At 41.5% G+C, this 23,795-nt stretch overlaps 1 protein-coding gene across 2 annotated transcripts in view; it reads right to left on the minus strand.

The window, feature by feature from the left end:
* The window catches only part of alpl (alkaline phosphatase, biomineralization associated), a 76,614-nt gene extending 53,195 nt beyond the window's left edge, over positions 1–23,419 (minus strand). The window contains exon 1 of one of the 2 annotated variants that reach the window (XM_061937775.2): positions 23,304–23,419. The gene's annotated coding sequence lies outside the window, so the exon portion shown is untranslated. Of the gene's footprint in view, positions 1–13,629; positions 14,623–23,303 lie in introns of those variants that run through there. The other variant, XM_061937774.2, reaches the window with a different exon arrangement.
* Positions 23,420–23,795: the final 376 nt, after the last annotated feature.

The following is a 23,795-nucleotide window of genomic DNA, read 5'->3' on the forward strand; positions in this document are numbered from 1 at the left end:
TCAGCAGTCTTTAAAACTTTATTAAGTTAAGTTAAAGTCAAAGTACCAATGATTGTCACACACACACTAGGTGTGGCGAAATTTGTCCTCTGCATTTGACCCATCCCCTTGTTCAGTGGGGAGCAGTGGGCAGCAGCGGTGCCGCGCCCGGGAATCATTTTTGGTGATTTAACCCCCGATTCCAACCCTTGATGCTGAGTGCCAAGCAGGGAGGTAATGGCTCCCATTTTTATAGTCTTTGGTATGACTCGGCCGGGGTTTGAACTCACAACCTACCGATCTCAGGGCGGACACTCTAACCACTAGGCCACTGAGTAGGTTATGCAGTTTATTGTTATTATTTTTACAAACTTCATTTCAATACGAGAATTGGACGGACTCTTTTAAACGTAAATACGTTTAGGAGTATGAAGCCGGATTCGAAGCAACGACCTCAGCTGCGTACTTTTCTGACTTTGTTGGATAAATGTGAAATAAAGGAGGCAGCACACAAGGTAAATAACATCAAATATTAACTATTTACTTTATGACATGTTGTAAAAGTAGTCAGTGACACTCCATTTTTAGTTTTTAGCCTCAACCCCAGTCAACACAATGCTAATGCTAACAAGCTAACGCCAAAGCTGCTGTGTTCGTGTTGTCGGCGTGAGATAAACACTGACATTTATTATTTATATATTATTATTTACAGATAAACATTGACATTTATTATTTATATATTATTATTTACAGATAAACACTGACATTTATTATTTATCATATTGTTATTTACAGATAAACACTGAAATGTAATATTTATATATTTTTATATACCGATAAACACTGACATTTATTATTTATATATTGTTATTTACAGATAACCACTGACATGTATTATTTATATATTGTTATTTACAGATAAACACTGACATGTATTATTTATATATTGTTATTTACAGATAAACACTGACATGTATTATTTATATACTGTTATTTACAGATAAACACTGACATGTAATATTTATATATTGCTATGTAGAGATAAACACTGATGTTTATTATTTAAATATTGTTATTTACAGATAACCACTGACATGTATTATTTATATATTGTTATTTACAGATAAACACTGACATTTATTATTTATACATTGTTATTTACAGATAAACACTGACATTTATTATTTATATATTGTTATTTACAGATAAACACTGACATTTATCATTTATATATTATCTACAGATAAACACTGACATGTGTTATTTACAGATAAACACTGACATTTATTATTTATATATTATTTACAGATAGACACTGACATTTATCATTTCTATATTGTTATTTACAGATAAACACTGACATTTATTATTTATATATTGTTATTTACAGATAAACACTGACATTTATCATTTATATATTATCTACAGATAAACACTGATATGTGTTATTTACAGAAACACTGACATTTATTATATATATACACACATATATATATATATATATATATATATATATATATATATATATATATATATATATATATATATAGTTATTTACAGCTGAAATGGACCAAAATGACCCTCATGAATTCATCATTTACTGAGAGGACAACTTTCTGACTGACATTGCAAACAAAAGCTTGACGTTTTATGAACAATTCGGTACTTTTTATTATTTAAATCGTATTGTTTTGTATATCATTGCTTTGTATTTCATGTACTTACTTCTTAGTAAGCGAACTGTGACCTAATATTGTGTGTTTAGTACTGACATGGTATTGAATATACTAAACCACTAGTTCCAAGAACTAGAAGTTCCAGGAACCAAAAGTTCCTGATGCCAATGTTCACCGAGCAGCTGTGCTGTTCCAGCTGAGAGGACGTTTTTTTTAAAGTAAAAATAAAAAACAGATGGAAAATACGTGAACACAAGGACGTGGAAAGGAAGAGCAGGTTAACTACTGAGTGTGCCACTATTTAATTGAGTTGTTTTTTTACATCTGCTGGATTGTTTGGGGCGTACTGCTCCGTTTGCTCCCAATGCAAACTTGCCATGGGCGCCCGGCTTACACACTAGAACACTCTGGCACACAGACAGTTTGGCAAACATTAGCTAACGGAAAGGAAGCAGGTTACGCAATAGATTTATGTGCTAACTTTTGTGAAACACTTTTTTTTGTCATGATACTGATAAATACACACAGAGGCATAGTTGTACGTCAACTCAAGTCTTTTGAGATAAGAGTTGCCTCTAAGCTAATTGTTGCACGCAAACATTTGAGTTACGAGCATCCAAGCCATGAGTTGGCGCAGCAAACTTCTGGTCTTACTTGCTAGCATTAGCTCATAGCTAGGGATCAACATAGGGTGACCATTTCCATGACACCAAAAAGGAGGACATTATGCGCCATATCAATAAATTACTATGGTGTACATAGGACTCTGGTATACTCTTATTTATAGTACAATTTTGAGTGGTTTAAAGATTATGTTTGTGTGGCTGAATAAGAAAAAATATTAAAGTCAAGTGTTTGTTAACAGTATTTGTATTTATTCAATACATTGTGGTGTTCAAAAAGTGACCACTGAGATGAATCTTTTCAAGTGCAGAGTACCACAAAGCATAACATGTGTGGACTTAAATGTAGTTAACATATATAATTTAAAAAAAATGCCACAAAAAAATTTCCACATCAACATCAAGGCTGCTTGCTGCATATCTGGTTGCGTTATGCAGAATAAGGGCCAAACAGTTTGCAGGGAGCACATCTTTTTGGCTCAATTTCAACTTCTGATACACACTGTTATGTTTGCCACAATTGACACTGGCATTGTCTGCTGCATATGCAGACATGTTTTTCACCTCTAAGCCAGACATCTAAAGTTTTGCCAGCAGCTGGTTTGTTATGGCTTCTGACGTTTCGTTGCTGTCACTATAAAAATCCAACAGGACATGTTGGATGCCTTCATCAAAGTGAAAATACCTTACCACAATGGGAAAACACTTGTTTGTTCCTTTATTTGAGGTGTCGGTTGCCACGGAAAAGGGTAGGTTGTTTTCTTTTATGTAGTCGGTATGTTCCTGTACCGAATAGTTCTCGCACAATGCCTTGGCTTTTGTTCGGCCACAGGCCATCCCTTTAGCTGTGGGATAGTCACTGAAAATCTCCCGGTCCACTTTCATGCCGCAGTCTAAACTTCTGTAGGACTGGTGATGCTTTACAGCAGTGGTTCTCAACCTTTTTTCAGTGATGTACCCCCTGTGAACATTTTTTTAATTCAAGTACCCTCTAATCAGAGCAAAGCATTTTTGGTTGAAAAAAAGAGATAAAGAAGTAAAATATAGCACTATATCATCAGTTTCTGATTTATTAAATTGTATAACAGTGCAAAATATTGCTCATTTGTAGTGGTCTTTCTTGAACTATTTGGAAAAAAATATATAAAATAACTAAAAACTTGTTGAAAAATAAACAAGTGATTCAATTATAAATAAAGATTTCTACACATAGAAGTAATCATCAACTTAAAGTGCCCTCTTTGGGGATTGTAATAGAGATCCACCTGGATTTAGGAACTTAATTCTAAACATTTCTTCACAAAAAAATAAATCTTTAACATTAATATTTATGGAACATGTCTACAAAAAATGTAGCTGTCAACACTGAATATTGCATTGTTGCATTTCTTTTCACAGTTCTTTTTGACAGACATTTTAGTGAGGGTCAAACCATCATGGCATGGGGGAAACTCTGGGTTTATGGTAATGAATGGAATAGCCGACTTGATTTGATGTTCAGTTTATGAACTTACATTACATTACATACCCCCAGGGTACCATTTGAGAACCACTGCTTTACAGCATGGTACACCTTGCACAGCTCGCAGCGGTTATCTTGTCATCCAGGGGCGACGAAACTTCACGAAAAAATGTCCTCATTGAAGAGGTGCCGCACGTTTATTACTTTTATGTTTATCCGTACCCGTATGCCGTTCAATTGCAGCTTTCCCCTGACTACTTACGTCGACATCACATCGACAAAGTGTGCAGAAGCCATAGAATGAGTCTCGACTGCTTTTCGTTATAAATTCGTGCTCTTTTGTCCATTCAGAATTACACGAGGTCTTGCGTTTTGGCATGATGCTAACTTTCTGTCAATGTCATGCCGCAACAGCACATGAACCCTTGTTTACTTTTTTAACCAATGATAAGCAGATTTGTATCCGACACCGCTCTTAGCCAATCATTTGATATGTTACTGCGTTGGGGGCATTTTTTACGGTCTTTGATTGGCTATTGCGCTGCAGCCCAGCAAAGATGAAAAAACTCCGCTCTTCAAGCCTAGTGCCTCAAAAAGGAGGACAAATACATGTCCGGCTTGATGCTGCGCCGGACGCCGGACAGGGCATAAAAAATCCGGACTGTCCGGCCTAAATCCGGACACCTGGTCACCCTAGATCAACATCACTTTTTGCAACCCTGGGAACATGGAGTGTATCGGCGCTAGTCTGCACCATGCTAACGCCAGCTTAGATTGTTTAAAAAAAATTAGGAAAGAGCTGTTATGGTGTGTTTGACGGAAGAAGAAGCTGGAAGGAGTTGGGGAAAGGTGTACATTATTGGTTCCCAGACCTATTGTCACCAAGTACCACCTCAGAAAACACATATACAGTAGGTAGGTATATATATATATATATATATATATATATATATATATATATAAAGAAACTACAATTTTGGGGGGCCTTGTTCTTAATGAACATTAAGGCCTCATACCTACGCAATAAACAACAACAAAAAGACTACTGTTTAGGGGGACGTTGTTCTTAATGAATAATAAGGCCTGCTATTTACCACTGATGCAGGGTTGTTAGATATACATATGTAAGTACATACATATATATATATATATATATATACATATACATATATATATATATATATATATATATATATATATATATACATACTATATATATATATATATATATATATATATATATACACATACTATATATATATATACTTATTTTATATATATATATATATATATATATATATATATATATATATATATATGTGTATGTATATATATGTATGTATGTATGTATGTATATGTGTATGGGGCGGCATGGCGTAGTGGTTAGAGCAACCGTGCCAGAAACCTGAGGGTTGCAGGTTCGCTCCCCACCTCTTACCATCCAAAAATCGCTGCCGTTGTGTCCTTGGGCGGGACACTTCACCCTTTGCCCCCGGTGCCACTCACACCGGTGAATTGAATGATGAATGATAAGTGGTGGTCGGAGGGGCCGTTGGCGCAAATTGCAGCCACGCTTCTGTCAGTCTACCCCAGGGCAGCTGTGGCTATGAAAGTAGCTTACCACCACCAGGTGTGAATGATTGATGGGTTCTACATGTAAAGCGACTTTGGGTACTTAGAAAAGCGCTATATAAATCCCAGTTATTATTATTATATATATATATATATATATATATATATATATATATATATATATGTGTATGTGTATGTATGTGTATGTATATATATATATATATATATATATATATATATATATATATATATATATAATATATTAGGGGTGTGGGAAAAAAATCGATTTGAATTCGAATCGCGATTCTCACGTTGTGCGATTCAGAATCGATTCTCATTTTTTATTTTTTTTTATTTATTTATTTATTTTTTTTATATTAATCAATCCAACAAAACAATACACAGCAATACCATAACAATGCAATCCAATTCCAAAACCAAACCCGACCCAGCAACACTCAGAACTGCAATAAACAGAGCAATTGAGAGGAGACACAAACACGACACAGAACAAACCAAAAGTAGTGAAACAAAAATGAATATTATCAACAACAGTATCAATATTAGTTACAATTTCAACATAGCAGTGATTAAAAATCTCTCATTGACATTATCATTAGACATTTACAAAAATTAAAAAAAAGAAAGAACAACAGTGTCGCAGTGGCTTACACTTGCATCGTATCTCATAAGCCACCACACACTGTGTCCAATATTTTCACAAAGATAAAATAAGTCATATTTTTGGTTCAATTAATAGTTAAAACAAATTTATATTATTGCAATCAGTTGATAAAACATTGTCCTTTACAATTATAGAAGCGTTTTACAAAAATCTACTACTCTGCTTGCATGTCAGCAGACTGGGGTAGATCCTGCTGAAATCCTATGTATTGAATGAATAGAGAATCGTTTTGAATCGGGAAAAAATCGTTTTTGAATCGAGAAGCGTGTTGAATAGAAAAAAAATCGATTTTGAATCGAATCGTGACCCCAAGAATTGATATTGAATCGAATCGTGGGACACCCAAAGATTCACAGCCCTAGTATATATGTATGTATATATATATATATATATATATATATATATATCCATCCATCCATCCATCTTCTTCCGCTTATCCGAGGTCGGGTCGCGGGGGCAGCAGCCTAAGCAGGGAAGCCCAGACTTCCCTCTCCCCAGCCACTTCGTCCAGCTCCTTCCGGGGGATCCCGAGGCGTTCCCAGGCCAGCCGGGAGACATAGTCTTCCCAACGTGTCCTGGGTCTTCCTCGTGGCCTCCTACCGGTCGGACATGCCCTAAACACCTCCTTAGGGAGGCGCTCGGGTGGCATCCTGACCAGATGCCCGAACCACCTCATCTGGCTCCTCTCGATGCGGAGGAGCAGCGGCTTTACTTTGAGCTCCCCCCGGATGACAGAGCTTCTCACCCTATCTCTAAGGGAGAGCCCCGCCACCCGGCGGAGGAAACTCATTTCGGCCGCTTGTACCCGTGATCTTGTCCTTTCGGTCATAACCCAAAGCTCATGACCATAGGTGAGGATGGGAACGTAGATCGACCGGTAAATTGAGAGCTTTGCCTTCCGGCTCAGCTCCTTCTTCACCACAACGGATCGATACAGCGTCCGCATTACTGAAGACGCCGCACCGATCCGCCTGTCGATCTCACGATCCACTCTTCCCTCACTCGTGAACAAGACTCCGAGGTACTTGAACTCCTCCACTTGGGGCAAGATCTCCTCCCCAACCCGGAGATGGCACTCCACCCTTTTCCGGGCGAGAACCATGGACTCGGACTTGGAGGTGCTGATTCTCATCCCAGTCGCTTCACACTCAGCTGCGAACCGATCCAGTGAGAGCTGAAGATCCTGGCCAGATGAAGCCATCAGGACCAAATCATCTGCAAAAAGCAGAGACCTAATCCTGCAGCCACCAAACCGGATCCCCTCAACGCCTTGACTGCGCCTAGAAATTCTGTCCATAAAAGTTATGAACAGAATCGGTGACAAAGGGCAGCCTTGGCGGAGTCCAACCCTCACCGGAAACGTGTCCGACTTACTGCCGGCAATGCGAACCAAGCTCTGACACTGATCATACAGGGAGCGGACCGCCACAATCAGACAGTCCGAAACCCCATACTCTCTGAGCACTCCCCACAGGACTTCCCGAGGGACACGGTCGAATGCCTTCTCCAAGTCCACAAAGCACATGTAGACTGGTTGGGAAAACTCCCATGCACCCTCAAGGACCCTGCCGAGAGTATAGAGCTGGTCCACAGTTCCACGACCAGGACGAAAACCACACTGTTCCTCCTGAATCCGAGGTTCGACTATCCGGCGTAGCCTCCTCTCCAGTACACCTGAATAGACCTTACCGGGAAGGCTGAGGAGTGTGATCCCACGATAGTTAGAACACACCCTCCGGTTCCCCTTTTTAAAGAGAGGAACCACCACCCCGGTCTGCCAATCCAGAGGTACTGCCCCCGATGTCCACGCGATGCTGCAGAGTCTTGTCAACCAAGACAGCCCTACAGCATCCAGAGCCTTAAGGAACTCCGGGCGGATCTCATCCACCCCCGGGGCCTTGCCACCGAGGAGCTTTTTAACTACCTCAGCAACCTCAGCCCCAGAAATAGGAGAGCCCACCACAGATTCCTCAGGCACTGCTTCCTCATAGGAAGACGTGTTGGTGGGATTGAGGAGGTCTTCGAAGTATTCCCTCCACCGATCCACAACTTCCGCAGTCGAGGTCAGCAGAACACCATCCGCACCATACACGGTGTTGGTAGTGCACTGCTTCCCCTTCCTGAGGCGGTGGATGGTGGTCCAGAATCGCTTCGAAGCCGTCCGGAAGTCGTTTTCCATGGCTTCCCCGAACTCCTCCCATGTCCGAGTTTTTGCCTCCGCGACCGCTGAAGCCGCACACCGCTTGGCCTGTCGGTACCTGTCCGCTGCCTCAGGAGTCCCATGAGCCAAAAGAACCCGATAGGACTCCTTCTTCAGCTTGACGGCATCCCTCACCGCCGGTGTCCACCAACGGGTTCTAGGATTACCGCCACGACAGGCACCAACTACCTTGCGGCCACAGCTCCAATCGGCCGCCTCGACAATAGAGGTGCGGAACATGGTCCACTCGGACTCAATGTCCAGCACCTCCCTCGTGACATGTTCAAAGTTCTTCCGGAGGTGGGAATTGAAACTCTCTCTGACAGGAGACTCTGCCAGACGTTCCCAGCAAACCCTCACAATGCGTTTGGGCCTGCCAGGTCTGTCCGGCATCCTCCCCCACCATCGCAGCCAACTCACCACCAGGTGGTGATCGGTAGAAAGCTCCGCCCCTCTCTTCACCCGAGTGTCCAAAACATGAGGCCGCAAATCCGATGACACAACTACAAAGTCGATCATAGAACTGCGGCCTAGGGTGTCCTGGTGCCAAGTGCACATATGGACACCCTTATGCTTGAACATGGTGTTCGTTATGGACAATCCGTGACGGGCACAAAAGTCCAATAACAAAACACCACTTGGGTTCAGATCCGGGCGGCCATTCTTCCCAATCACGCCTCTCCAGGTTTCACTGTCGTTGCCAATATGAGCGTTGAAGTCCCCCAGTAGAACGAGGGAATCACCCGGGGGAGCACTCTCAAGTACTCCCTCGAGTGAATCCAAAAAGGGTGGGTACTCTGAGCTGCCGTTTGGCGCGTAAGCGCAAACAACAGTCAGGACCCGTCCCCCCACCCGAAGGCGGAGGGAAGCTACCCTCTCGTCCACCGGGTTGAACTCCAACATGCAGGCTCTGAGCCGGGGGGCAACAAGAATTGCCACCCCAGCCCGTCGCCTCTCACTGCTGGCAACGCCAGAGTGGAAGAGAGTCCAGCCCCTCTCGAGAGAACTGGTTCCAGAGCCCTTGCTGTGCGTCGAGGTGAGTCCGACTATATCCAACCGGAACTTCTCTACCTCGCGCACTAGCTCAGGCTCCTTCCCCCCCAGCGAGGTGACGTTCCACGTCCCAAGAGCTAGCTTCTGTAGCCGAGGATCGGACCGCCAAGTGCCCTGCCTTCGGCTACCGCCCAGCTCACATTGCACCCGACCTCTATGGCCCCTGCTATGGGTGGTGAGCCCATTGGAGGGGGGACCCACGTTGCCTCTTCGGGCTGTGCCCGGCCGGGCCCCATGGGGACAGGCCCGGCCACCAGGCGCTCGCCATCGTGCCCCAACTCCGGGCCTGGCTCCGGAGGGGGGCCCCGGTGACCCGCGTCCGGGCGAGGGAAATCTGAGTCTCGGTTCTTGCATTTCCATAGAAGTCTTCGAGCTGCTCTTTGTCTGATCCCTCACCTAGGACCTGTTTGTCTTGGGAGACCCTACCAGGGGGCATGGAAGCCCCCGGACAACATAGCTCCTAGGATCATTGGGACACGCGAACTCCTCTACCACGTTAAGGTGGCAGCTCAGAGAGGAGATATATATATATATATATATATATATATATATATATATATATATATGAATGATATATATATATGTGTGTGTGTTAAAAAAATGTATTCTTAATATTTATTTACATGTTTTGTTTTGTAACATTTTTTTAATTATTTATTTAAATTCGGTTTTTTTTTTATGTGGGAGGGAACATTTGATTTTACTGTTTTTATTGTATATGAATTGAAAAAAGTCAAACAAATGTTAAAAAAAACTACTATTTTGGGGGGCCTTGTTCTTAATTAATACTAAGGCCTCATACCTACAACTGATGCAGGCTTGTTATACATACATATATAAGTATAAATATTATGTGTATTGTTTTGTTGGATTGATAAATTAAAAAAAAAATTAAAAAAAATCGATTTTTGAAAAATGAGAATCGATACTGAATCGTACAACGTGAGGATTGCGATTTGAATTCGAATCGATTTTTTCCCCACACCCCTAATATATGTATATATATATATATATATGATGTATATAATGTATATATATATATTTTTGTTTTGTTCTATTTAATTTTTTTTATTATTTATTTACGTTTTGGGTAGTAGTTTTTAATATTTTTTTTATGTGGGAGGAAACATTTTATATGCTGAAAAACCTCAAACTAATACAAAATAATAAAAAATAATGAAAAAAATACTGTTTTGAGGGGCCAAGCACCAATGAACTTGATGTCACTTCATTTCAATGATCTGAGACACAAGTGTTGGGAGTTAAGAGCTCAGTCACAGAAAGTTGTGTCCCTTCTCACGGAAGATCTCTCAGGCTTGGCATCAGAAGGCGGTATAGAAGCGGTCTCACTGAGGGAAAGTGGTCCCAACAGGAGATTTTCCAAGGTCTGCGATTATCCACACCCTCCCTCTTCCTTGCCCGGGCTCTGAGTCAAGCTATTTTAATGGGATTGAGCTACAGAACACCCCCGGGTTTAAACGGCAGGACAAAGGCGATTAACGCCGAATGATTGACTGCACACAAAGAAATGACCGCGTTAAAGGAGCCGTATGTAATAATGTCATGTCAAGTCATTTATAGGAGCCATATGTAATGTCATGTCAAGTCATCATTAAATGGCCCTGATATCCATCCATCCATCCATCCATTTCTACCGCTTGTAATTCCTGGACAAGTCGCCACCTCGTCGCAGGGCCAACACAGATAGACAGACAACATTCACACTCACATTCATACACTAGGGCCGATTTAGTGTTGCCAATCAACCTATCCCCAGGTGCAATGTTTTTGGCCCTGATATGTCAAAAGGTATTAATAAATCATGTTATTTTCCAATACCTCTATAACTAATAACAGTAGTTCAACCGGGATATGCTCATTTCCAAATTAGATTTACAGCCCCGAAATCTTGTTATCTCCACTGTATGACCAATTAGAAAATCTGTGAGTTTGTTACATCCAGGCTGTCAGTTTCGCACCGCCATCTTTGCCGAGCGACTGCTACTGGTAAAGTTACTAAACATGTCAGACCTTAGTCAATCTAAAAGTTACTATTCTCAGCTTATTTATGACAAAGCCAGGAACAAAACCAGGATTTGAAAGACGGAGAAGATTTTTTCATCTGACGCCAAACTTGCTCATTTCCTACTTGATAGGTATGTCAGGCATTTACGTTTTTTTATTACTTGTAATAAATGGAAATGGACATTTGGCATGTAAACTATATTGTCCAATACAGCCTATGGCCTTGTCTAATAAAGCTAGTATGTTCCTGCAACCAATGCTTAGTGTGATGGTGCTTAGCTCTTAGTGTAATGCTTAGCATGCTAGCCCGGTCAATGACGCATCGACATAAAGGCTAACGGGGGAAATATATGCCCGTTAGCCTATATGTTGATGTGTCACCCAACTGACAGGACAAAATATATTTTGGACAAATAAAACCTATGTTGTTATGGGTAGTGTCAGTGCCTATTTCCTTCTCAATATGCTGATAATGGGTTCCAACATTAGTCATCATAGCGATGTGAAACGTATGGAGACAGCCAAATCACATGATAAAAGAATTCCTCATTGGTGTTTGCATATTGTGGACTACATGTACCAAGTTATATGCAATTTAGGCTTGTCCCCATACCAATATTTTGATATCGAGACTAAAATGTATTTCAATACTTTTCGATACCTTTCGATACCTTTGTAAATAAAGGGGGCCACAAAAAAAATTGCATTATTGGCTTTATTTTAACAAAAAAATCTTAGGGTACATTAAACATATGTTGCAAAAATAATTTAGTCCTTAAATAAAATAGTGAACATACTAGACAACTTGTCTTTTAGTAGTAAGTAAACAAACAAAAACTCCTAATTAGTCTGCTGACGTATGCAGTAACATATTGTGTCATTTATCATTCTATTATTTTGTCAACATTATGAGGGACAAGCTGTAAAAATGAATGATTAATTAACTTGTTCTTCTACTGTTAATATCTGCTTATTTTGTGTTTTAACATGTTCTATCTACACTTCTGTTAAAATGTAATAATCACTTATTCTTCTGTTGTTTGTTACTTTACATTAGTTTTGGATGATACCACAAATGTATCTCACAAAAATGATACCAAGTAGTTACAGAATCATACATTGGTCATATTCAAAGTCCTCATGTGTCCAGGAACATATTTCCTGAGTTTAAAAACATAATATGAATTTTTTTAAAAGGAAAAAAGATTTTGTGATGATAAAAAATATCGATGTAATCATAGTATCGACTAGATACACTCTTGTACTTGGTTTCATTACAGTGGATGTCTTTGTTTACATTCAGGCACGCTAGCTTTTGTTAGCGGTGACGCCGGTGAGCTATTGTATCCTCCTACGGTGTGTAGTGAAGCATGTTTAGCTATTCCTCGTCCTGCAGTGATAATGATACTTGTAAGAAACTTACTTTATTTGTCACCATGGAGGCGAAGATTAGTGATTTAGAAGAAGCTAAAACACTGCCGACTACGGATGGATGTTCGCTGCTAGCTAGCTAGCCATGTCTTAAAGCACCTCTTCCTGAGGGCGTTTCAGTGTTATAGCTTCACCTTTATCGTACACACTGTGTCTGCTTGTAAGTACTCCTTGATTGTGCGCTGCCGAACATGCTCCTCTGCTCGTAAAACCATCAATGTCATGACGACGCGCTGTCATGCCCGGGAACCGGTATTTTTCAAACAGTGTATAGTACCGTTTTTTATTCATTAGTTTCGCAATACTATACTAGTACCGGTATGCCGTACAACCTTATGGCAATTTGAAAGGTTTGAAACAGTAGCCTATAGGCATACCTTGGTAAAATGTCTCCTCTTTAATTTTGGCTGTACATTAAGCTGCTAAGCATGCTCTACTTTTTTTCACCAGTACAACCATTGCTAGCGTTGGTTGTAGTTGGTTTTAGTTGGTTTTAGTCTTTGTTTTCTGATAGTACTGACAATAACCATATGATTGTTGTGATATTGTTCTCAGGCATGACCTACTTCTTCCTGAAAATAGCCTAATTTCTGTTGGTTAGAGATTTTATTATTGACAAAACGCTTGTCTCTTCAGGTATTATGGTCCTGGCACCTCAACCCCTAGTAAGAGGCGGTGGAAGTTTGAAGTTCCTTGGAGTAGCCCAGCCCATCCAGCTGGATTCGGCTGCGTATCTGGCAACCTAAGTCAGGGAGAGGGGGAGGGGACTACAGAATTTTGACCGTGATTGCGTGATGGCTCCTTTAAAGTCTTCCACTAGCTAAGAGAAGTATCATACAGCGATGCTCTCTAAACTTACAAACCTCCAGGACTTTCATGCGGCACCTCCTTGCTCAGAGAAAATCCGCTGCTAACAAACTGACCTGCAGAGCCTCAGAAGTTCCCAGGCCCGCCCAGAGGCAGGGACCCTCCCAGCCTGCAGGTGAAGTAGCAAAGTAGGACCACCACGGCCATCAGCAGGAGAGCAGACAGGGCCGTGGTCCAGACCGCGTGGTCCATGGCGTCGCCAAGCGTTGAACAAAGCCAATCAAATCCTGCTAGTGTGGAGACGGAGTACGAACGCTGCTCTGCTCTTCTCCTCATCCCTTTCAAGCTGTTGTTGCTTCACACTCAGAAACTAGGATTAGGATTTGGAGCGCTCAGAAGGACACTCAAGTGACCTCCAAACCACCACGTTTTAAACCATGTAGATTTTGGCAAAGATGTAGCCAAATCTCAAAACAAAGTATACTATTTACACTCTTTAATGACGTATTTTATCCTCCCTCATGCCATTAAAGGACGAGTCAAGTTCTTTCCATGGTGTCAGAAAGGAGTACATCTTCTTTCTTCTCGGGGTTGATTGATATCGAGTTATTTGTGAAAAAAACACATCCTCTCCGGCTGACAAGTGGCTAGCAGCTAATGATGTGTATCCATCCTCGGCTAAACTAATAGTGATCACCTCAATTACAGCAAATAACCTGCATTCCCTTGAAGCTTAAAGGCCTACTGAAACCCACTACTACCGACCAAGCAGTCTGATAGTTTATATATCAATGATGAAATCTTAACTTTGCAACACATGCCAATGTGGCTGGGTTAGCTTACTAAAGTGCAATTTTAAATTTCGCGCGAAATATCCTGCTGAAAACGTCTCGGTATGATGATGTCTGCGCGTGATGTCACGGATTGTAGAGGACATTTTGGGACAGCATGGTGGCCAGCTATTAAGTCGTCTGTTTTCATCGCAAAAATTCCACAGTCTTCTGGACATCTGTGTTGGTGAATCTTTTGCAATTTGTTCAATGAACAATGGAGACAGCAAAGAAGAAAGCTGTAGGTGGGAAGCGATGTATTGCGGCAGGTGTTGTGCCGGATAACGCACCCCCGCCGTAGAATGCACCCCCTGACTGTTGTGCCGGATAACACAGCCGGTGTTTCATTGTTTACATTCCCGAAAGATGACAGTCAAGCTTTACCATTGGCCTGTGGAGAACTGGGACAACAGAGACTCTTACCAGGAGGACTTTGAGTTAGATACGCAGATGCGGTACCGTGAGTACGCATGCTGCTGCGGCTTCCAAACATTTGATCGCTTGCCCGTACGTGCGTGCCGCTATGTGCATGTCACGTACGTAACTTTGGGGACTTTGGAGAAATATATGTGCTGTATGAACTTTGGGGAGGTGAACGGTACTTTGGGCTGTGGGATTGAGTGTGTTGTGCAGGTGTTTGAGTTGTATTGGCGGGTTATATGGACGGGGGGGGGGGGGGGGGGGGGGTGTTTGTTATGCAGGATTAATTTGTGGCATATTAAATATAAGCCTGGTTGGGTTGTGGCTCATAGAGTATATATATGTCTTGTGTATATTTACTGTTTTAGTCATTCCCAGCTGAATATCAGGTCCCACCCGCCTCTCACAGCATCTTCCCTATCTGAATCGCTCCCACTGTCCTCTAGTCCTTCACTCTCACTTTCCTCATCCACAAATCTTTCATCCTCGCTCAAATTAATGGGAAAATCGTCGCTTTCTCGGTCCGAATCGCTCTCGCTACTGGTGGCCATGATTGTAAACAATGTGCGGATGTGAGGAGCTCCACAACCTGTGACGTCACGCGCATATCGTCTGCATATCAGCGACCAAAAATTGCGAACTTTATCGTCGATGTTCTCTACTAAATCCTTTCAACAAAAATATGGCAATATCGCGAAATGATCAAGTATGACACATAGATGGACCTGCTATCCCCGTTTAAATAAGAAAATCACAATTCAGTAGGCCTTTAAGTATCTTTATCAAGAAGGCTAATCATGTTACACAGCGAGAAAGCCAGGAGCAGGCATGATAAAAGCGAAGCTAATCTAGCTTTAAAACAACACCAAGAAATGAGTGCTTAGTAAAGTTTGAAGGGGAACTGCACTTCTTTTGGAATTGTGTTCACAATCATTATGACATACAAGAACCCACATGTCTTTTTTGGGGGATTTTTAAAGATGATTGAAAAACGCTGGGTCACTGTTGTAGCCTTCAAAGCCCCTAAAACTACTTCAAACCCTCCATCAACGTTTTCTATAAATGATCCAAGTGTTTATGAGCACTAACAGGAGTAGTTACGTACCAGTGGTCTCTCTAGTCCTCTCTCACCACAATTCCAGTCTTTCACTTCTATCCATTCTACGCGCAAAAAATGACTTAACTCTGTTACCCTTAGCTCATAATTTATTTATTTATTTATTTTTCTGAAGGGAAAACATTTGATTTTACTGTTAATTGTACATGTTGAAAAAACTCAATAAAGAAATGTTTAAAAAACTACTACTTACGACTGATGCAGGGTTGTTTTATACACACACACACACACACACATACATACAGTACATACATACTTGTTTTTTTAATTATTTTTTTATTAGATTTTTTATAATTTCTTTATTTACTTTTGTTTAATAAATGTTTTTATTTGTGTATTAATTTAAAAATGTTTTTGGTTTTTTATTTATTTATTATGTGGGGGAAACATTTGATTTTACTGTTAATTGTATATGTTGAAAAAACTCAAACAAATGTGTAAAAAAAAGCTTCTACTTTGGGGAGCCTTGTTTTTAATGAATACTGAGGCCTTCTACTTACGACTGATGCAGGGTTGGTATATATTTGTATATATATGTATACACATATACGTATGTTTTTTAGTATTAACATTTTTTATGTACTTTATAGACTTAACTCTGTACATCTCCTTCTTTATTTACTGTGCATGTGGCATCAAACATTCTCGTTTGCATCAATGCCAAAAAGAAGAATACCTCATGGTCACTGGTATCGGAATTTTGGAAAGATGTACTCTTGATATCATAGACTGGTATCATAGTCCTAAATGGTATCATAGTTTTAATGGTATCATAGTCTTAAATGGTATCATAGTTTTAATGGTATCATGGTCTTAACTGGTATCATAGTCTTAAATGGTATCATTGTCTTAAATGGTATCATAGTCTTAATTGGTATCATAGTCTTAGATGGTAGCATAGTCTTAAATGGTATCATAGTCTTAAGTAGTATTATAGTCCTAAAAGTGGTGGCGTCTCTAGCTTTGAGAATCTTCTGTATTTGTACAAAATCAACAAAAACGTATTGTCCCAGTGAGTACGCAACATGTAAGGGAGCAGACATGATTGGTGCCAGAATGATCACCTTCTCTAAATAATTTGTTTTTCACGAGTATCAGGTCGTAGTTGTTGAGTTATTGTGTACTATTGACTTTGTGTTAGTCAAACAATTGTACGAAATAAAAGAACAAGTTTAAAATGTTGTTAAAAGTGTCAACAGCACTTACCATGAATAAATGTAAAAATGTACGGTAATTGCATGCGATCTGTATTGGTATCGGCCAATCTCACTCAAAACTTTGATCAGAACATCCGTTTTCTTTTGGATTCTTCACCTGGCCTTGAAAGGGAACTGCACTTTTTTTGCCTATTATTATCCTTATGAGAGACAAAAACACATATGTATTTTTCTTTTATTTATGCATTCTAATTTGTAATACTCGGCTCGTTTTAGGGAGCTAGCAATGATGCTAATGTGAATAACCCATTAAAGCAGTCTAAATATGCACCTAAAAAGCACTAACAATACCACTTGTGACCTGAATATCAACCAAGTGTTTTTAGCAATATTTTTATTTTAAGCTTTTACGCAAACTATTTTTAGCCACACCGCAATCTAAGAGCGCTAACTAGCTCGTGCAGCTACCATGTTGACATACTGAGCTGCTGCTCTTAATCGCCTGTTAGCTGGTGAAAGTTAACTCTAGATTATAAATCATGCTTCTCACCTGGATAGTAGAAAGGTTGTGGACATAAACCAAGAAGTTGTTCATCTGACATTCAACTTATACCCAGGATATGGCAAGAAAGACACAAAAAGACGCTAGTTTGCAATACCGGCTTTTTTTAACCCTTTGCAAAGATTATGATTAATTCTTAAACTGAATGGGAAGATATGTTATGATCCGCTGCCCGGATCATAGTCTGTTTACGTTTTGTGTTTTCAGCACCTCTTGATTTTGTTTGTTTCAGTTGCCATGTCGGCAGATTGTACACACCTGCCTCTGGTTAGTGTTCGGGACGCTCACCTGCTGTCCGGGCACTAATAAGAGGGTTATTTAGTCTTTGCCCTGTCCTCACTCGGTTTGGCTTCCTAATTTGCTTGATGCAACAGTTGACGACTATTTCTATTCCTGATAGTTTACACGCTAGGCTATTTTTCTTGTTAGCTCCCACGCTAGCCCCTTTGTTTTTGTCTTAAGTGCTATGAGCACGTTTTTGTTTGTTCCCTTATGATTTATTTTTAATAAATCATATTTCTTGCCTTCACGCTGTGTCCGAAGCCGTCTGCATTCCTGGGAGAACAACCACGCATCATCATGCGACCCAATCGTCACAGTAGGAAGCCAGCAGAAAACAATTCTCCCGCAACGGCTACTGAGGAGATGGACGAAGGTACGCTCATTGTGTTGCGAGCGATGGAAGTCGAGACGCTTCGCTATTCGACGGAGGAAAGGTCGAATCTCATGTGGGGTGCTGGAGGCTCTCTTATCCCCATCGACTCCCTCTGGTCGGAAGACAACGCCGCTACACCGCAGTACCGGGCGCGCCGGCAAAGACGTAAGCCGGCCAGAAGGTCTTTCCCTCACCGTCAGGACGCGCCGCTCCCGCAAGCTCCTCCCCCGGACCGAAGCAAGCTTCAAGCAGCCCAAACTTCCCCTCCTCAGATGTTTGGCAATCCAATCGACCACTTCGCCAAACAGTTCTCCGACTGGGCTGTCTGTCACCTGGACAGCGGCAACAATGACGTCATTCCGTTGTCGCCCCCTAATGACGCGCTCTCTGAAGACGCGCCCCCGTCCACTTCTGATGACGTCCTAGATCAAGATTATTTTTTTCTATCCTCAGCTTCTTTTTGTCAGCCACCTCCTAAGGACTTTAATTCCAAAATAAAACATTACCAAGACATTTTTTTGCAGACCCGCTCACATGGGTTGTCATTGTCATCCAGGACTCTATCTCCACCTCCAGTGACTTTGGTTCCACCCCCAGTGACTATTGCTCCGCCCACAGCACATATTTTTCCCCCTGTGCTCCCACCCAGTCTCAAGTGGGAGGTAAGAATAGACATTTTGGACAATTTAGAGGGGAGGATTCTGCCCTCCTCCTGACCTCCCTCCACCCACCCCTGAAGACGGTTCCAAACCGCAAGGAGCGCGTCTGGTATCCGCGTCTTGAGAGGGGGGGGCTAGTGGGAGGGCACAGCTGCGCCCAGCCAGGCAGCAACCTCTGGCCCGACCGCCGCCACCGGTTATTCGGCCAGCCAAGCCGCAACCGCCGGCCCGGCCACCGCCATCAGTCCTTCGGCGTGCTAAGCCGCAACCCCCTGCCCGGCCGCCACCAACGGTTTTTCGGCCTGCTAAGTTGCAACCTCGGCTGACACCTGTTCCTGCTCCTCGGCTGACACCTGTTCCTGCTCCTCGACTGACACCTGTTCCTGCACATTGGCTGACACCTGTTCCTGCACCTCGGCTAACACCTGTTCCTGCACCTCGGCTGACACGCCAGCTTCACCTCCTGTACCTGCACCACGCCAAGCTTCGCCTCCTGTTCCTGCACCACGCCAAGCTTCGCCTCCTGTACCTGCACCACGCCAAGCTTCGTCTCCTGTACCTGCACCACGCCAAGCTTCGCCGCCTGTACCTGCACCACGCCAAGCTTCGCCGCCTGTACCTGCAGTACACCAAGCTTCGCCGCCTGTTCCAACAGCGACTCCAAGACTGGTTTCCACACCAGCACCGACTCCAAGACTGGTTTCCATAAGACTGGTTTCCACACCAGCACCGGCTCCAAGACTGTTTTCCACACCAGCACCGGCTCCAAGACTGGTTTCCCCACCAGCACCGGCTCCAAGACTGGTTTCCACACCAGCACCGGCTCCAAGAATAATCTCGCCACACCTAGTGTGTGTGTGACAATCATTGGTACTTTAACTTTAACTTTAACTTTAAGACTGATTTCCACACCAGCACCTGCTCCAAGACTGGTTTTCACACCAGCACCTGCTCCAAGACTGGTTTCCACACCAGCACCGGCTCCAAGACTGGTTTCCACACAGCACCAGCTTCAAGACTGGTTCCCACACCAGCACCGGCTAAAAGACCGGTTCCAAAACCAGCACCGGCTCCAAGACCGCTTCCCACACCAGCACCGGCTCCAAGATCGCTTCCCACACCAGCACCGGCTCCAAGACCGCTTCCTACGCCAGCACCGGTTCCAAGACCGGTTCCCACACCAGCACCGGCTCCAAGACCGCTTCCCACACCAGAACCGGCTCCAAGACCGGTTCCCACACCAGCACCGGCTCCACGACCAGCTCCTGTCCCTGCTCTGAGGCTAGCACCAGTCGCGGCTCCAAGGCTAGCACCAGTCGCGGCTCCAAGGCTAGCACCAGAACCTGCACCAGCTGCCGCGTCCACGACAACGTCTCTTCGTGTCTCCACGGCGACGACGACATCTCTTCCTGCTTCCACGGCGACGACGACGTCTCTTCCTGCTTCCACGGCAACGACGTCGTCTCTTCCGGCTTCCACGCCGACGACGACGCCTGCCGTTGCTTCCACAACGACGACGATGCCACCTTCCTCGCCCTCATCGTCGTCTCAGCGACCTCAAGCTCTCCGGCTGCGCAAGCAGCAATCAGGGGCCCGCATGCGGCTCTCTCAGAGGTCAGTGAATGGACGCCAGTGGCGCAAACAGCAGCGACGCCCAGGACTGTGTCCTAAAACTCTTTTCAGCACCTCTTGATTTTGTTTGTTTCAGTTGACATGACGGCAGATTGTACACACCTGCCTCTGGTTAGTGTTCGGGACGCTCACCTGTTGTCCGGGCACTAATCAGAGGGCTATTTAGTCTTTTCCCTGGCCTCACTCGGTTTGGCTTCCTAATTTGCTTGATGCAACAGTTGACGACTATTTCTATTCCTGCTAGTTTACACGCTAGCCTGTTTTTCTTGCTAGCTCCCACACTAGCCCCTTTGCTTTTGTCTTAAGTGCTCTGAGCACGTTTTTGTTTGTTCCCTTATGATTTAATTCTTAATAAATCATTTTTGCACGCTGTGTCCGAAGCCGTCTGCATTCCTGGGAGAACAACCACGCATCATCATGCGACCCAATCTTCACAATATAAACATCCCAGTGAGAGCAGACCTTGTACAGTAAGTGACTGTTTAATTATGTTTGTTAACTCTCATGAAGTCTGCCATGATTAGTAGGAAAAATGAACGTTGTGATGCGTCTATGAAAATAATACACCGCCGCATGCTTAAAATTAGCAAAATATGTAAATATTACATATTATTATAAATGTTACTACATGACATATATACTTACATCATGTATATATTACATGTTATTATGAATGTTACTACATTACATATATACTTGTATATATTACATGTTATTATGAATGTTACTACATTACATATATACTTACACCATGTATATATTACTTATTATTATAAGGCTCCAGCACCCCCCACGGCCCAGAATGGGACAAGCGGCAGAAAATAGATGGATGGATAAGTAAGTATACATTACATATATACTTACATCATGTATATATTACATGTTATTATAAATGTTACAACATTACATATATACTTACATCATGTATATATTACATGTTATTATGAATGTTACTACATTACATATATACTTGCATCAAGTATATATTACATGCTATTATGAATGTCACTACAATACATTTATACTTGCATCATGTATTTATTACATGTTATTATGAATGTTACTACATTACATATATACTTACATCATGTATAGATTACATGTTATTTTGAATGCTACTACATTACATATATACATACATCATGTATATATTACATGTTATCATAAATGTTACTACATTACATATATACGTACAGTGTGTATATAAAACCTTGATGGAGGTTTTTGGATGTTTTAAGAACGCTTTATAGGCGGATTAGATCGAAGCCCAATAGCTTCATTGTTAGCTGACTTTTGCTAGCTTTTATTTACGATTTAGAATGCTTAAAAATGTTTTAGAAAAAACGTGTGCTTGTTCCACATAAGGATTGAGAATGGTAGGTGTGCTGTTCCCCTTAACAGTTCAGCAGATCCGACATTTGTCCGCCTCTGCCCTTCACACAGAATATTGCTAGAGTACCGTTGTGTTCTTCCACACAGCATCACGCAATCAGATCGTTATATGATATCAGTACAGTATCCATATAAAATTCTCATATGACAGTGACAGCGGTTTCCAAAAACCTGCATGGCGAGGGAAGTGAGACTTCACGGCCGGGCTTTGCACTTTTTTCCTTTCACATCCTGCTTATTATAGCATACAATAGAATTAATATATATATACATATATAAACATATATATATATATATACAGACAAATATATGTACAGTATGTATGCATGTATGTGTGTACATATGTAAATATATATATATATATATGTATGTATGTATGTACCTCTATATATATATATATATACATACATATATGTATATATGTGTACATATATATATATACACATATATATGTATACTGTCCATCCCTAAATGTTACATTTAAGTATATACTATATATATATATATATATATATATATATATATATGCATACTGTTTATTCCTAGATGTTACATTTAAGTATGTAAACTTATAGAGTTATGTTAAAAGTGCTGAAAGATAATGACAACCACATGAAGCAACAAGCCACCATCACATCAAAACCATAAATTAGGAAGTGTTTTTTTCTTTTTTTTACAAAAGAACATTAAATAACACTGATTCATGACCTTGCGTATGTGTGTTTTTTTTTAATTAAACCCGACTATTTACCATGTTTTACAAAGTAAAGTAAACAAAGGACTCCTCTGTGTAAGTTATTAACAAAATCATACATAGTTATGTACTGCATATACTTTAAATACATGAAAAATTTGGAATTGATTAAACATCACTTTAAGGGACAAATGACTATATATGTTGCTTTATTATTTTTGCAAGAGCGGATTGTAGAGAGCCATTAAAGTGCATTTCCCCCCAATTTCCATACAAATTGACTATTAAATTAGATAGGATTAGTTTAATTCAAAGGGGACAATACAATTTCATAAAACACATGACTACACATGGTTAAAAAATCCAGAATTAGCCAGAAGGCTAGTTTTCATCTGTAGTCCCCTGGCCATGATGTAAACAGGCAGTAAAATTACAATTTAAAGGAAAAAGAAAAGAAAGAGAGAGAAAAAGGAAAAAAGCACACAATGACTGAAGCAATGAAGCAAATGATGGCTATTGTAATTCAAGCATGAAATGCTCAAGGATTTCAATGCAAACGTGTAAAGCTCGCATGCATAACAATTCCAGATCCTGCAAACACAAAAACCCACGCACCAAGTCATGTTCACAACTAAAGTAACTTCAAGTTATCTTGTAGTTTGGCGTACTTACTTAGATCAGCAAACGTCGCACTGCAGTGTGTCCCCTTTCAAATGTTCCTTTGGTTTGAGACTGTTTGTATTTTGGAGGGAGTTATAGCGGTTTTACAATGCCTCAGTAGGAGGGGGAAAACACCCAATAATGAGGTCCGGCTGCTCGACCTAAAGGGTACAGTAGTACGTGGACTTAGAGCGCCCCCTGTTGGACGACTGCTGCATCACACTGCATGCAAATCACATCCACGCGAGTTAATGATTGAAACAAAATATTTCATTGTGTGAATGCTCGAAAGCATTCTCACATGTTTTTTTTACACCAAAATTCATCTATTTATTATTCAACTTCTTCTTCACCAGATTTTGGCGCGCTCTACCTTCCACATTTTTCACCTGATTCAAACCGTTCCATCTATATATATATATATATATATATATATATATCGGGAATCGCGGGCTTTCCCCTGACCCATTCCAAAAATTCCCAGAATTTACAGGTTTTCCAGGA

This window comes from Nerophis lumbriciformis, linkage group LG03, assembly GCF_033978685.3.
Source record: "Nerophis lumbriciformis linkage group LG03, RoL_Nlum_v2.1, whole genome shotgun sequence".
NCBI lineage: Eukaryota > Metazoa > Chordata > Actinopteri > Syngnathiformes > Syngnathidae > Nerophis > Nerophis lumbriciformis.